This window comes from Schistocerca cancellata, chromosome 1 (genome assembly GCF_023864275.1).
Source record: "Schistocerca cancellata isolate TAMUIC-IGC-003103 chromosome 1, iqSchCanc2.1, whole genome shotgun sequence".
Taxonomy (NCBI): Eukaryota; Metazoa; Arthropoda; class Insecta; order Orthoptera; family Acrididae; genus Schistocerca; species Schistocerca cancellata.
In genome coordinates, this window is record NC_064626.1 from 610,978,276 (window position 1) to 610,995,650 (window position 17,375).

At 39.6% G+C, this 17,375-nt stretch overlaps 1 protein-coding gene across 3 annotated transcripts in view; it reads left to right on the forward strand.

The window, feature by feature from the left end:
• Positions 1-17,375, forward strand: part of LOC126182635 (protein SERAC1) — a 263,820-nt gene that overhangs the window by 220,858 nt on the left and 25,587 nt on the right. The gene's annotated exons all lie outside the window — the stretch shown is intronic.

Here is a 17,375-nt window from a genome sequence, read left to right on the forward strand (position 1 = left end):
CTGATGCATTGGAAGATGTTCCACTACATGTTCCACATAGGATATGGTTCCAACATGATTGTGCACCTCCACACTCTGGAATTAATGTGTGACAGTATTTGGACAGAACATTTCCAGGAAAACGGCACATGTTCACCTGACCTAAATCCCCTGGATTTCTTCCTGTGGGGAAACCTGAAGGAGCACATGTACTCTATTCTGCCGATGAATGTGGAAGAATTGGTAGCATGGTTTCATGCTGTTCTTGTTAATGTGGACGCAGCTTTGCTACGAAGAGTCCAGAGCTGCATGATCAGGTGGGCTGCACAATGTTTGGATGTGCACGCAGGTCACTTTGAGCATCTGTTGTTCTGAGGACAACATATTCTGTTGCAAAGGTCGTGCAGTAATTGTTGTTGTGGTCATCAGTCCAGAGATTGGTTTGATGCAGCTCTCCATGCTACTCTATCCTGTGCAAGCTTCTTCATCTCCCAGTACCTACTGCAATGTACATCCTTCTGAATCTGCTTAGTGTATTCATCTCTTGGTCTCCCTCTACGATTTTTACTCTCCACGCTGCCCTCCAATACTAAATTGATGATCCCTTGATGCCTCAGAACATATCCTACCAACTGATCCCTTCTTCTAGTTGAGTTGTGCCACAAATTTCTCTTCTCCCCAATTCTATTCAATACTCCTCATTAGTTATGTGATCTACCTATCTAATCTTAAGCATTCTTCTGTAACACCACATTTTGAAAGCTTCTATTCTCTTCTTGCCCAAACTATTTATTGTCCATGTTTCCCTTCCCTACATGGCTACACTCCATACAGATACTTTCAGAAACGACTTCCTGACACTTAAATCTATACTCGATATTAACAAATTTCTCTTCTTCAGAAATGCTGTCCTTGCCATTGCCAGTCTACATTTTATATCCTCTCTACTTCAACCATTGTCACTTAATATGGACATTATTATTGTCACTGGTTGCTAATGTGTGACATCTGAGCACTCATATTACATTAGTATAAATGACAAGTAGAGGTTGTGTTATTGTACTGTGCCATCATCTTTAGCATCTAAAAATTGATATTGTTTTGTAATTATTGTGTCCTATGACAGGTCATTTGTTTCAGCTGTATATTTCTTGTTTGTCTAACCATGTATTTGTTATGTTCAGCATTACAAAATGTTGTAAATTTACAATACATGTGACCTAAGAAATAGTGCCTACTACTGTATGAAGTGTCAGAATGAAATTAGCAAATAAAAAAACTGCGCTCCCAACTCAGGATCGAACCTTCGACCTCCTGCATGCTAACCCAAAACTCTATCCACTACACCAACTGTACAGCATGGCTAATATGTGCTAACAGATTTAGTTACCATACATGTGGTTACAGTGCTGCCAGATTGCCACTCTTTAATGTCCTTTTTCTGTTGGATGTAATCATTGGATGAAATTTCATGATAGGCATTTTTTTATTGCTGACATGTGAGGAGCCATGCTACATATGACCTAGTGGAGAAAGTCAGAAGTTCCTTGAGGATTCTGGTAGGTGATGCTTGGTAAAAGAGAAGTTGCAACACAAAAAAATTGTACTGAAATGCAGGAAGACCTGCAGAGGATTGACACTTGATGAGGGAGTGGAAATTGACCTTCAACATAAACAAATATAATGTATTGTGCATAAATAGGCAGAAATACCCATTACTGTTTGATTACATGATTGCAGAACAATCATTTCAAGCAGTTACAGCCATAATATATCTGTGAGTAAGTCTGTGGAGTGATTTAAAGTAGAATGACTCTCTTTCCTTGTGCCTGCATCCCGCGCTCCACAGGGTCGGCATGGTTATTGTCTGTTTTGGCAAGGTTATTGTCTGTTTCGGCAACGTTAATTGAAGGGGTGGCTGGATGCCCTTCCTGTCACCATCCTGGTGGATGAGATGATGATGAAGACAACACAACACGATGACGAGGATGAGGACAACACAACACCCAGTCCCTGAGTGGAGAAAAATCCCCGACCTAGCCGGGAATCGAACCCATGCCCCTTGACGCAGCATTCCACTGCACTGACCACCCAGCTAATGGGGCAGACTTAAAGTAGAATGACTACATAAATCTTATAATAGATAAGACAGATGTCAGACTGAGATTCATGGGAAGAATCCTCAGGAATTGTAGCCCACCCAAGACTGAGGTAGCTTACTAAACCCTCATTTGACCAATACTTGAATATTGCTTGTCATTGTGAGATCTGTATCAGATAGGATTGATACAGGAAACAGAGCAGATTCAAAGAAGATTTCATTACAGGTTCATGTAGTAAATGTGAAAATGTCATGGAGATGCTCTGCCGACTCCAGTGGCAGTTACTGAAAAAGAGGCATTCTGCATCACAGTGTGGTTTACTTTTCAAGTTCCAAGAGCATATGTTCCCAGAAGAGCCTGTTAACATATTTTTTCCTTCGATGCATATCTTGTGAAAAGGCCACATAGGTAAAACTAGAGATTTGAGTTTACACAGGGGAAAAAGGGGGAGTGTTAGTGGGACACAAAGTGTTAGTTGCATTTGCCAAGGCAGGCAGCCAGAGACTGTGGTCATGGTGTGTTAGTTGCATTTGTGTGTGTGTGTGTGTGTGTGTGGGTGGGTGGGTGGGTGGGTGGGTGGGTGGGTGTGTTAAATTGTTTTAACTTGTTTTGATAATTCATTCTTATAGGAAGTCAGAGAAAAAAAGAATTGTTCAAGACATTGAAAAAAAAAAAAACATTTACCAAAGCAGAATTATGAACTCACCAGCAACTTTCTACTCATTCACTGGCATGCATTCAGTTCTACTATGAATAGCATAATTGATGCAAATGTACCTTAAAACTCTGTTGTTGTTGTTGTTATGGTCTTCAGTCCTGAGACTGGTTTGATGCAGCTCTCCATGCTACTCTATCCTGTGCAAGCTTCTTCATCTCCCAGTACCTACTGCAACCTACATCCTTCTGAATCTGCTTAGTGTATTCATCTCTTGGTCTCCCCCTATGATTTTTACCCTCCACGCTGCCCTCCAATACTAAATTGGTGATCCCTTGATGCCTCAGAACATGTCCTACCAACCGATCCCTTCTTCTGGTCAAGTTGTGCCACAGACTTCTCTTCTCCCCAATCCTATTCAATACTTCCTCATTAGTTATGTGATCTACCCATCTAATCTTCAGCATTCTTCTGTAGCACCACATTTCGAAAGCTTCTATTCTCTTCTTGTCCAAACTATTTACCGTCCATGTTGCACTTCCATACATGGCTACACTCCATACAAATACTTTCAGAAACGACTTCCTGACACTTAAATCTATACTCGATGTTAACAAATTTCTCTTCTACAGAAACGCTTTCCTTGCCATTGCCAGTCTACATTTTATATCCTCTCTACTTCGACCATCATCAGTTATTTTGCTCCCCAAATAGCAAAACTCATTTACTACTTTAAGTGTCTCATTTCCTAATCTAATACCCTCAACATCACCCGACTTAATTCGACTACATTCCATTATCCTCGTTTTGCTTTTGTTGATGTTCATCTTATATCCTCCCTTCAAGACACCATCCATTCCATTCAACTGCTCTTCCAAGTCCTTTGCTGTCTCTGACAGAATTACAATGTCATCGGCGAACCTGAACGTTTTTATTTCTTCTCCATGGATTTTAATACCTACTCCGAATTTTTCTTTTGTTTCCTTTACTGCTTGCTCAATATACAGATTGAATAACATTGGGGAGAGGCTACAACCCTGTCTCACTCCCTTCCCAACCGCTGCTTCCCTCTCATGCCCCTCGACTCTTATAACTGCCATCTGGTTTCTGTACAAATTGTAAATAGCCTTTCGCTCCCTGTATTTTACCCCTGCCACCTTTAGAATTTGAAAGAGAGTATTCCAGTCAACATTGTCAAAAGCTTTCTCTAAGTCTACAAATGCTAGAAACGTAGGTTTGCCTTTCCTTAATCTTTCTTCTAAGATAAGTCGTAAGGTCAGTATTGCCTCACGTGTTCCAACATTTCTACGGAATCCAAACTGATCTTCCCCGAGGTCGGCTTCTACCAGTTTTTCCATTCGCCTGTAAAGAATTCGTGTTAGTATTTTGCAGCTGTGGCTTATTAAACTGATTGTTCGGTAATTTTCACATCTGTCAACACCTGCTTTCTTTGGGATTGGAATTATTATATTCTTCTTGAAGTCTAAGGGTATTTCGCCTGTTTCATACATCTTGCTCACCAGATGGTAGAGTTTTGTCAGGAATGGCTCTCCCAAGGCCGTCAGTAGTTCCAATGGAATGTTGTCTACTCCAGGGGCCTTGTTTCTACTCAGGTCTTTCAGTGCTCTGTCAAACTCTTCACGCAGTATCGTATCTCCCATTTCGTCTTCATCTACATCCTCTTCCATTTCCATAATATTGTCCTCAAGTTCATCGCCCTTGTATAGACCCTCTATATACTCCTTCCACCTTTCTGCTTTCCCTTCTTTGCTTAGAACTGGGTTTCCATCTGAGCTCTTGATGTTCATACAAGTGGTTCTCTTATCTCCAAAGGTCCCTTTAATTTTCCTGTAGGCAGTATCTATCTTCCCCCTAGTGAGATAAGCCTCTACATCCTTACATTTGTCCTCTAGCCATCCCTGCTTAGCCATTTTGCACTTCTTGTCGATCTCATTTTTGAGACGTTTGTATTCCTTTTTGCCTGCTTCACTTACTGCATTTTTATATTTTCTCCTTTCATCAATTAAATTCAATATTTCTACTGTTACCCAAGGATTTCTACTAGCCCTCGTCTTTTTACCTACTTGATCCTCTGCTGCCTTCACTACTTCATCCCTCAAAGTTACCCATTCTTCTTCTACTGTATTTCTTTCCCCCATTCCTGTCAATTGTTCCCTTATGCTCTCCCTGAAACTCTGTACAACCTCTGGTTCTTTCAGTTTATCCAGGTCCCATCTCCTTAAATTCCCACCTTTTTGCAGTTTCTTCAGTTTTAATCTACAGGTCATAACCAACAGATTGTGGTCAGAGTCCACATCTGCCCCTGGAAATGTCTTACAATTTAAAACCTGGTTCCTAAATCTCTGTCTTACCATTATATAATCTATCTGATACCTTTTAGTATCTCCAGGGTTCTTCCATGTATACAACCTTCTATCATGATTCTTAAACCAAGTGTTAGCTATGATTAAGTTGTGCTCTGTGCAAAAATCTACCAGGCGGCTTCCTCTTTCATTTCTTAGCCCCAATCCATATTCACCTACTACGTTTCCTTCTCTCCCTTTTCCTACACTCGAATTCCAGTCACCCATGACTATTAAATTTTCGTCTCCCTTCACTATCTGAATAATTTCTTTTATTTCATCATACATTTCTTCAATTTCTTCGTCATCTGCAGAGCTAGTTGGCATATAAACTTGTACTACTGTAGTAGGTGTGGGCTTCGTATCTATCTTGGCCACAATAATGCGTTCACTATGCTGTTTGTAGTAGCTTACCCGCACTCCTATTTTCCTATTCATTATTAAACCTACTCCTGCATTACCCCTATTTGACTTTGTGTTTATAACCCTGTAGTCACCTGACCAGAAGTCTTGTTCCTCCTGCCACCGAACTTCACTAATTCCCACTATATCTAACTTTAACCTATCCATTTCCCTTTTTAAATTTTCTAACCTACCTGCCCGATTAAGGGATCTGACATTCCACGCTCCGATCCGTAGAACGCCAGTTTTCTTTCTCCTGATAATGACATCCTCTTGAGTAGTCCCCGCCCGGAGATCCGAATGGGGGACTATTTTACCTCCGGAATATTTTACCCAAGAGGACGCCATCATCATTTAATCATACAGTAAAGCTGCATGCCCTCGGGAAAAATTACGGCCGTAGTTTCCCCTTGCTTTCAGCCGTTCGCAGTACCAGCACAGCAAGGCCGTTTTGGTTATTGTTACAAGGCCAGATCAGTCAATCATCCAGACTGTTGCCCTTGCAACTACTGAAAAGGCTGCTGCCCCTCTTCAGGAACCACACGTTTGTCTGGCCTCTCAACAGATACCCCTCCGTTGTGGTTGTACCTACGGTACGGCTATCTGTATCGCTGAGGCACGCGAGCCTCCCCACCAACGGCAAGGTCCATGGTTCATGGGGGGGAAAGGAAAATACCTTCAATTGTGCAAGATGTCTCCGTTAGAATGTTTTTCATTTCAATTTATCCTGAGTAGAAGATAGAATAATATTTACTATGATGACTGACATTGAGCTATTGCATTATATATTGATTCATTGGCTCTCTGTGTTACATTGGATATGCTTTCTAATTTCTTGAAAAATATCAATTCATAGGAAGCACAAAGCACATTAAGGTAACTGCTTTTTCATATTCTCCATGTTATGGTGTATGCAGGGCTGGCCCCCTGCACATTTTGGTCACAACACTTATGGTGGTGGGTGGATGTATGGGACAGGTCTTGCAACTAGGCCTATTGCAGGGATATGAGCCATGAGGCAAGGGGCTGGGAGCAGGGGTAGAGTAGGAAGGCGCAAGTGAGTGGCAGAATACCACTGTGAGAAGGGTGCGAGGGGTACAGGGTAGGATACTCCTAATTTCAGGGGAACGACGTGAGGGAGTCAAAACACAGGCAGAGAAAGTGATTCAGTGCTCCAGTCCTAGATGGTATTGAACCTATCTTTGTATTTATAAGAACATGTCACAATCAAAGGGCGACATGCAAACAATCAAAGTCTTTTGCTATATGCAATGTCCATGTAAGCAATGGATATGGATCACATGTCACTGCTATCATAGTGCTGGTCTAACACTGTGCGACCAAGGCTGGCAGGAGCAGCGCTTATATTCCCTTATTGTAGAGGCTGCTCCTGTCGTGGTGCGGTCCTGGTCAGCAAGCCATTGGCTGACATTGCCTCACAGCCTTCTCTGCTATTGCATTATTCGTCTTTGTGCTGGCACTTAAGGTTATGCCAAAACAAAGATATTGATGGTCATGGTGTCCAGGAAGGAAGTTCTAGGTTTAGAGTCAGACAGGTTTCTATTGAACACCTTACCTTAGATTCAGACAGGCTTCTATTGAACACCACCTTACCCATGAACAGAGTGAGGAGGCATGGTGGCATTTGAATCAGGAGAGATAGGTGACAAAATATTTGAAAAATGTGATTCAAATGTGACAAATTATTTCAATAAGCAGATATGACAGAAATGAACTACTTCGATTTTGATAACCCTGTACCATAAGGCCAGTTAAGACCATAGTAAATCCTGGATGACCATTACTTTTGCTTCATAGAAATTTATTCACATATGCAAGTACAATGGTAATATGGAATTGATAATTCAAAATTGGTAATTGTAATTCACAATCAATGTCTATGTTGTATTTTTACAGCTAATGACAGTCTATACTGGAAAAAGATTAACAGAATAGGTGTGGGTTGCTGTTTCTTAGGAATCTTAGCAAAAAATGAAGTAATCATACAAGGTATTTCTGAATGCCCTCTCCCTCCCTTCTTTCACTCTTTCTTCTGCTTTCATCATTCATGCACCCTCAGTCATACCCTAGGCCAATTTTGCTGCTTTTCTTTTCAAGTGTGTGTATCATTTTAACTGAAGCTTGAGATAGAAGTTCTTCCCATTCTCCTAAGATATTTGGTGTTCTTTTTTCCCTCTCTCCCTCCCTCCCTCCCTCCCTCCCTGCCTGCCTTCCCAGAACAGCTGTGTCATACTCAACTGACTTTTTTTATGTTTTTCATCTTTTTAATATCCTCTTCAAGATTCCTTTGGTTTTGTACCTCTTTTTGCTTTTCATCTAATTTGAGTCTTCCTTTCACATTCTCCCTTATAAGAAATGTAATTTTCATGTGCTTACTGTCCAGTGCTGTGAGTCAGTGGGCACAGAGAGAAAATGGGGGTATATCTCCAAAGCATCCCTCACAGTTGAAATACTGTTCAAAAATCTTTCAGTCATCACTACCTTATCTTCTAGTGTGAGCTTCAAAATGGAATATCTTCTGTCTCTCTGCCCATATTTCCATGGGGCAATGTAAGAGAATCCTCAACAAGTTTTGGAGCATTTAGATATTTTAACTCTATGGATGAGAAATGTCTTTCCGAGATGTGTCAGTAATTGTCAGTGCCATTGTTATCTAAAGCTGGATCATCTTTTTCAAACTGTAGAACCTTCCACTCATCTAATAAGTAATCTTGGCAGACATCAAATGCCATAATTTTTGCAACCTTAAACAATTCACTGCAGCTTCTGCTCTTTATTCTTTCTTTGGGATCTAAAACCCTAAGAATTTTCAGTGGTTCACTTTATAGGCATATCTTTTCTTTTCCATCACATGTTTGCAAGCTGTGATGTAATGTTTTTGGGCATTCTTTAGAGGCCATAACTTTTCATGTTCTTCCAGTTTATGAAGCTCTTCAGTTACTTGCCCACTAGCAATTAGTTATTCAAGAGGGAGCAGATTATCCAATGCAAAGAGTTTATTATGAAGAACTTCAGTAATTCTCTCAATTTTTCTCAAAGCAGAAACCTTCAAACACAAACCAAAAAGGTTTAAAGTATATTTTCTGTTTCTGTATGCAACTTGTGAATGAAAGGTATTTGGCTTTGAAAACATTGTATGAACTTAATGAATAGTTGCACAGATGAAATTCTGATTTGAAATTCTGCTTTTATTGGGGTTTAAAAAAGCATTCATAGCGACTCAACAGTAGTAAAATTGTTTTTTTAGATGTATATGATTAAGAAAGTAAACTGAATTCTGTCTCACTCTTCCAAAATCCTATTTGCTGAAGCTCCTGAAGTAAGTAACCATGTGGTTGTATGCCTCAGAAACTTGTGGAATGTTTCACTGAAACTGAATTTCTTCAAATTCTTCCCAGTGAACAGGTTAACCATCAAAATAACAGTAAATATTGACCAGAAATTTGGATGCTTTTTCAGCTAAACACGACAAAGCATATAGATAGGCACTATGCGTTGTACAAATGTTACATGTTCCAGTGTTTATAAGTTGTCTGTCTTGAGTCTCCTATGCATCACTATCTAAAACCTAAACATATTTTTATTGATGTTATGTCTATCTGATCCCAGCATAAGGCATGTGCTTAGTGACAGATTGGCTTCAAAAAGTGCTTCACATAATTTGTGATTTAAAGTTTCATCATCTCCTCTGTCTATAAAAAGGTTCTTAAGTGACATGTTGTTATTTAATGTTTACTCTCAGTCCAAACTGTAATGGCTGTTTGTAATTCTCTTTTATCTTCAAAATTGGTAGTTTTATCAAAACACAATTTGTAATATGATGAACATATGAACATGCTTCTTGTAACATACATTCCAGAAAATATGGTGCCAGTCCATCAGTTATTAGATAACTCATTTTCTTAAATGAAAGTGAAAAATGTTCAGGAACACTATCAGGCAACATCATCTTAAAAACATCACAAAAACTGTAGAGTAATAGGAAATCACCAGTTTCATTGTCCAAATCAATTTGCAGTGGTGGAATTACCCTTGGTATTTAAAGTGCAAATTTTTGGTGCACATAATGAGCTTGTGTCTGAGCTGAAAGTTATAAATGTAGCTGACATGGTCTCCATTTAATGTCCAAGCTATACTTACGTTTTCTAAAACATGAGTGGCTGAAAATTGCCTAAAAACCTTTTTTCTCAGACTTGATAGCCAAGAACACACACTGCTAAATATAATTTCAATACTTTTTTACCCATGCAGAGACTTTATTTTTCAAATTATCTGTCTTCGCAAACCAGTCACTACAGACTTTGCATTTTCCTGTGTCAAAAAGTTTATTTCCAGAATGGAACAGAGTATCACGTATGGCGTTAATTTTTAGGTTGATTAAAGGACATGCTCTCTGGCCACTAGATAGAAATAACATCTGTGACAATGACGAAAGGTAGTGAGGCACACACTGATTAATTAGCAGCTGTTTGTCTGTGTTGAGATCTGAGAGAGACCACAAGCATATGATGACTTGTGTAAAAAATGTACGCATGCCAAGTATTATTAACCTTGTGAATGTATTACGTAAGGGTTGTGTGTGGAAATATTTCTGGAACATTGATGAAGGTTTCTCAGGTCTCTTGGCCTACAGTCACATATCTGGAACAGTTTTAAAAAGTTGTTTAAATACTTATTTATTTATTTATTGGTCCATGAAACTACATAATAGTTTGGATGAGGACCTGCAAGGACATTAGTAGGCTAATAATGGAGGGAAACACCAACAGGAGTATTTGACACTAATAACCATTGCACAAAATATATAAAAAAAAGAAAAACAAAAAACACTCAGACAATCAAAAAGGAACAATGTACCTCAGACCTCAGAAGCCCTAGTGTAGACTATCTGCTTTCATCGCTGGAACATTCCAAAAAGTTAAATCAATGACCATAATACATAAACCTTGAAACAAATGTATGTAACATATTTCTACCTAAAAGAGTAAAATAAGTTTAAAAGATGACAACAATTTAAAAAGGTGACAAATGGCGACACTGTTAAAAAAGAAAAAAGGTGACTGGCTCCTCACACTGCAATTACTTCTCCTCTGATGGCATCACATGCAAACAAATCCATGGCACAACAGTGGGCCCCTGCATGTCAGCATCCTATGTCAACCACTCGTGGGCCATGTAGAAGAATCCTTCCTAACCACCCAGAAACCCAAACCCCTCACCTTGTTCAGATTCACAGATGACAGCTTTGTGATGTGGACTGAGTGTGAAGACACCCTATCCACATTCATCCAGAACTTCCAACACATTCTCATCCATTCACTTCACCTGTTCCTCCTCAGCCCTACAAGCCACCTTCTTCAAAGTTGACCTACACCTCAAGGATGGCTACATCAGTACCTCTGTCCATATCACACCTACCAACCACGAGCAATGTCTCCACTTGGATAGCTGCCATACCAAACTGTCCCTTCCATACAGCCCAACCACCCATGGTTATCACATCTGTGATAACTAGCAGTCCCTCTCCAAACATACTGAGGGTGTCCCTGAGACCTTCAAAGACAAATTACTCTCCCAACCTTGCACAGAAACAGAACTGCGTGCCTTGTCTCTCCAGTTACGTACCACCTTCCACATACTACATACACACTGTGCGGCCACAAAGGAGCAATCTTCTCATGACTCACTACCAACTGGGACTGGAGCACTGAATCACATTCTCTGCCTGTGTTTCAACTACCTCACATCATGCCCTGAAGGTAGGAATGTCCTACCCTATATCCTTCCCACCCCTCTCACAATGGTATTATGCCACCCACTTGTGAGTCCCTGCTCCACCCCTGCTCCTAACCCCTTGCCTCATGGCTCATATCCCTGAAATAGACCTAGTTGCAAGATCTGTCCCATACATCCTCCCACCAACATCCACTCCAGTCCTGTCACAGGCATCTCCTATTCTATCAAAGACCTATCTGTGAAAGCAGCTGCGTGATCTACAAACTAAGCTGCAACCACTGTGCTGGTTTCAAAGTGGGCAGGACAACTAGCAATCTGTCTGTCTGCATGATTGGCCACCCACTACCCATGGCAGATTTCTGCTCCCTTCAAGAGCAGTTGGTGTCTACAGTTTGGCTACAGTGGCCAGGGACAATGGTAATCTCTCTCTCTCTCTCTATCTATCTGTGTGTGTGTTTTCTATATCAGAAGAAAGCCTTTTGGCTGTAAGCTTAAATGTATGGCAATCTTTTTGTTGTGCCTGTGTGCAACTTAACACCTTCTCAATATGATGAGCAGCAATGTACCCTTTCTATAATACTGTTGTTATTCCATCCTGTGCTTTTCATTCTTTGAATTTTGTATACAGATTTCATATTTCACAGCAGCAGGCCAGTCTTCATCATAATAAACTAAATTAGTTTGCATTATTCTGGCTGAAGATCCTGCATTTGACCTTTAGTGTGTTGTTTTAGCCTAACCCCTTTCATGGTGATGGCAATTATTAAAGCTTTATGGTCACTGAACACTGTACTGTGCACTTTTGCACACCACTTCAGTTTCTTTCTGTGGATTAAGATTTGATCCAAGGCTGACTGTCTGGTAGGTGTTGTTGTTGTTGCATGGTTTACTATGAAAATAAGATTACATAATTCTGTGACACTGACTACAGCTGCTCTCTATTTATATTTACAGAGGAAGCTTTTGTTGAAGTCACTAATCCTTTTTGAATTTACTTTATTTAGGAATCATTACATTTTTTCCAGAAACACCCCAAAATTTACTGATGGAGAACGGTACACTGGCAATTATCAAATTTAATTTTGGAATTTTAATCACTACTGTCTGAAAGTCTTTGTCACTGTTTTGGAGGGTAATATTAGCTACATTAGTACCTTCCGTATCATCCTTGGTGAGTACAGGTATTCCCCTATCGTGACCTTCGAATCTACAATAGTAGTAAGCGACGGATAAATTTTAGAGGGAGAAACCAGTTATCAGAAAGATATATTCCATAATTATCTTATAATTAATGCATTATTAGTATATTGAAATGTACTTTGCTGTATAAGAGCTGAACATGTTGGTGAAAGATATTCATTACAGAATTTTAGGGAATATATACAGTACCACTAATATTAAGACCACTAATCTGCTGTGTTAGAGTTGTTATTTTTATTGAACAGGAATCCTTGTAAAGAGTTGATTCGTGTTGCAGAGATGTTCAGTGCTTGCACACCAGTTGTAGGTGTTATGCTGCTAGTTTTTTGGTCCTTAAATAAAGTCCTGTCTCTCTGTACCTTGTGTTTTGGTAGCAGCCACAGAGTTGAGGAATAATCCAAGATCTGTGCCCTTCAGGTGCAGTTGCAAAACGCACAGGAGGAGCTAGATAGGATGAGGAGGGAGAAGGGGGTTGGGGAATGGGAGCTGGCTGTTGGCAAGAGATCTGCTAGGAGAAGAAGATTTTCAGATAGTTTTACTATTGGTGTTTACAGTAGATATGACCAACTGTCAGAGTCTAGTGGAGAGGAATCTCTAGTAGCTGTAGATGTAGGAAGTATGCAGCAGACCTCAGTAGTTACGGTGGCTAGAACAGTTGCAGAGTCGAAGAGGAAGAAGAAGGTTCTGCTGCTAGGTAGTTCTCATGGCAGAGGTGTAGGCCAGCAGTTGCTGGAAGTGCTGTGCATTGTGAAGCCTAACGCAGGATTGGCTCAGGTGACTGTTAACATAGGGGGGTTATGTAGGGATTTTACTAAAGAGGATCAGGTAGTGATTGTGGGTGGGGCTGGTAATAGTATTGATGGGGATGGGGAGTATGACATAGATGGTGACCTGGAAAAGATAGCCACTCAGACTGGCAACACGAATGTGCATTTCGTGGAACTGTTTCAGCGTCATGATCAGCCTCATCTTAATACAGCCGTCAGGCTTAATAACATGAGACTTGGGGGTGCGCTGATGACAGAAAGCATGGGTCACATTTCAGTGGTGTCGGTGGAGTCTATCAGCAGGATGGGTTTCACTAGACATGGCCTGCACCTCATCAGGTATGGGAAGGGGAGGTTGGCAAAGCTTATAGGTGACAGCATAAGTGGGGTTGGTGGGATCACTCATGGGAAAATTCCTGCAGTAGTGGGTGTTAGAGCTGCACCTTTTTTAGATTGAAGTCAGCTGATAGGTATTCCTGCTTAAGGGAAGTCTCTCTAACAAAGGAATCACTTTTGACAAAGCTTAGGTATCCGAGTAATGAGGGAATTAGTATATTTCATCAAAATATACAAGGTATTAGAGATAAAGTTAGTGAACTGCTTATAGATGTTGACTCTGAAATTATTGGTATATCTGAACACTTCTTAAATAAGGAGATAATTCAGAGGCTTTACCAGGATACAGGTTGGCTGGCAGCTTTTCGAGGAGCTCTTTGCGGTGTGGGGGAGTAGCCATGTATGTGAAAATTGGCATCCCATTTGAGTCAATTGATGTTTCAAAGTACTGCACTGAAAAGGTGTTTAAAAGTTGTGCAGGTGTGGTTAAATTTAACGGAGTTAAACTTTGAACTGTTGTTATTTATAGATCCCCAGACTCCGATTTCACAACATTTTTGCTAAAGCTAGAGCAGGTTCTTGGTCCACTTTATAGGAAATACAAAAAGTTAGTTATATGTGGTGACTTCAATATTAATTGTATAAGTGATTGTGCAAGGAAGAGGATGCTGATAGACCACCTTAATTCGTATAATCTTATGCAAACCGTATTCTTTCCAACGAGAGTGCAAGGGAACAGTAGAACAACCATAGACAACATTTTTGTTCATTCCTCATTACTAGAAGGGCATTCTGTTAGCAAAAAGGTGAATGGCCTTTCAGATCATGATGCACAAATTTTAACTCTAAAATATTTTTGTGCTGCAACACGTGTTAAATATAGTCATCAGCTGTTTAGGAAAGCTGATCCAGTTGCTGTAGAGACCTTTGTAAACCTTATCAAGGAACAAGAGTGGCAAGATGTTTATAGCGCTGATACAGTAGACGATAAATATAATGCTTTTCTTAAGACTTTTCTCGTGCTCTTTGAAAGTTGTTTTCCATTAGAACGTTCAAAACAGGGTGCTAGCACAAACAGGCAGCCTGGGTGGCTGACTAGAGGGATAAGAATATCTTGTAGAACAAAGTGGCAATTATATCAAAACGTTAGAGACAGTCAAAATCTAAATGCAGCAGCCCATTACAAACAGTATTGTAAGGTGCTTAAAAATGTTATTAGGAAGGCAAAAAGTATGTGGTATGCAGATAGAATAGCTAAGTCTCAGGATAAAATTAAAACCATATGGTCAGTCGTAAAGGAAGTGGCTGGTCTGCAGAGACAGGTCGAGGATATAGAATCAGTGCGTGTAGAAGGCTGTATATACAAGGTTACTGGAGCATTTAAATTCACATAATTTGCTGTCAAATGTTCAGTTTGGTTTTAGAAATGGTTTAGCAACTGAAAATGCTATATTCTCTTTTCTCTGTGAGGTTTTGGATGGATTAAATAAAAGGTTGCGAACGCTAGATGTTTTCTTTGATTTAACGAAGGCTTTTGACTGTGTTGACCACAAAATATTACTGCAGAAGTTGGACCATTGTGGATTAAGGGGAGTAGCTTACAATTGGTTTGCCTCTTACTTTAAGAACAGAAAGCAGAAGGTAATTCTCCGCAATATTGAGAGTGGTAGTGATGTTCAGTCCCAGTGGGGCACTGTTAAGTGGGGCGTTCCCCAAGGGTTGGTGCTGGGGCCACTGCTGTTTCTTATTTATATAAAATATTACAGGTGATTCAAAAATATTTCTGTTTGCTGGTAACACCAACTTGATAGTGAAGGATCTTGTGTGTAATATTGAAACAGTATCAAATAATGTAGTTCATGAAATAAGTTCGTGGCTTGTGGAAAATAATTTGATGCTAAATCACAGTAAGACTCAGTTTTTACAGTTTCTAACTCACAATTCAACAAGAACCGATATTTTGATCAGATAGAATGGGCATATTATAAGCGATACGGAACAGTTCAAGTTCCTAGGCGTTGGGATAGATAGTAAGCTGTTGTGGAAAGCCCATGTCCAGGATCTTGTTCAGAAACTAAATGCTGCTTTATTTACCATTAGAACAGTATCTGAAATAAGTGACACTTCAACACGCAAAGTAGTCTACTTCGCATATTTTCATAAGCTTATGTCATATGGTATTATTTTTTGGGGTAATTCTTCTGATTCAAAAAGGGTATTTTTGGCTCAAAAACGGGCTGTTCGAGCTATATGTGGTGTAAGTTCGAGAACCTCTTGTCGACCCCTATTCAATAGTCTGGGAATTCTGACATTGCCCTCACAGTATATATTTTCTTTAATGTCATTTGTTGTTTGCAATATTAGCCTATTCCCAATTGTTAGAAGCTTTCACGGAGTTATTACTAGGCAGAAATCCAATCTGCATGTGGAATGCACTTCCTTGACTCTTGTGCAGAAAGGAGTGCAGTATTCTGCTGCATCCATTTTCAATAAGCTACCACAAGAACTCAAAAATCTTAGCAGTAGCCCAAACTCTTTTAAGTCTAAACTGAAGAGTTTCCTCATGGCTCACTCCTTCTATTCTGTCGAGGAGCTCCTGGAAGAGCTAAAAAATTAAGCAAATTCCGGTGTTACATTGTTGATTTTCTTTATTTAAACTTACGACTTGTCAACCGAATATGTTTTTTTTTATATTTCATTTTATCTGTTTCTAATATCGTGTTATAATTTCATGTATTGACTTGTTCCATGATCATGGAGACTTCTCCTTAATTTGGTCCCGCGGAACAATAAGTAAATAAATAAATAAATAAAAACATTTGTACCTAATTGAATATGTACCATGACATGTTTCACCTCGAGATTTCTGCCTATAAGGAAGTTTTTTACAGAATTTATAAGCTTTATTTAACATTTATTCTTTACCAGACCATTGTCACTCACTTTTTAGAATTCTTGTTGGACATACGCTGCTCCTACTGAGTGAAGTGTATGCAGTAGTTAGCACACTGGTCCGCATTTTGGAGAATCATGATTCAAGTCCTTGTCCAACCACCCAGATTTCGATTTTCTGTCCTTTCCGTAAATCACTCCAGGCAAATAGTGGGTAGTTGCTGTGAAATTTCCATCTCCATTCTTGAAATAATCTGAGCTTGTGCTCCAGCTCTAATGACCTTGATGTTGAGAGGACGTTAAACTCTAATCTTACTTCCTATTTGTCAATGCTACTGGTGAGGTCCTGAGCCTAATGAAGTGAAATATCAGTTAAAAATGTAGCTTTCTATATTGTATTCTTTACTATATCTGACAGCTGAACAAAGAATTGAACTGTGGCGTATTTAAACTATTCACTTGAATGGAACTCAAAACATTATTGGAACTGTTGGCAAAAGTCCATGACTGGTAACAACTTTCCTTTTGGCTAATCAGTGTGTTCAAAAAGCCTTCCGACTTGTTTTAAAGACTTCCAACTTTAAGCAGTTTGATTTCTTTACCCTGACAATTTCTCTGTGTCCCTCTTTTTTTGGTAGTAGTCTTTCTTGCTATAATCATGCATCAAGTGCCATTTAATATGTATTCACTGAGTAATGATTGGGCAAAGTATCCTGTGTAAAGACTTTAAAAAAGGGCAAGCACAAAGGACAGAGCAAGAGACTGATAAAAACTAAATAACAAATACTGAACTAATTATAGAAGCTTTATTGGACAGTAGGAGCTAAAGCAGCTGGTTGACTTCTTGTATGATTCCTTCTGTTTCTCTCTATATTCATCCCTTTTTGCATGTAAATTAAATGAGTTTCATTCAGTTTTTTCT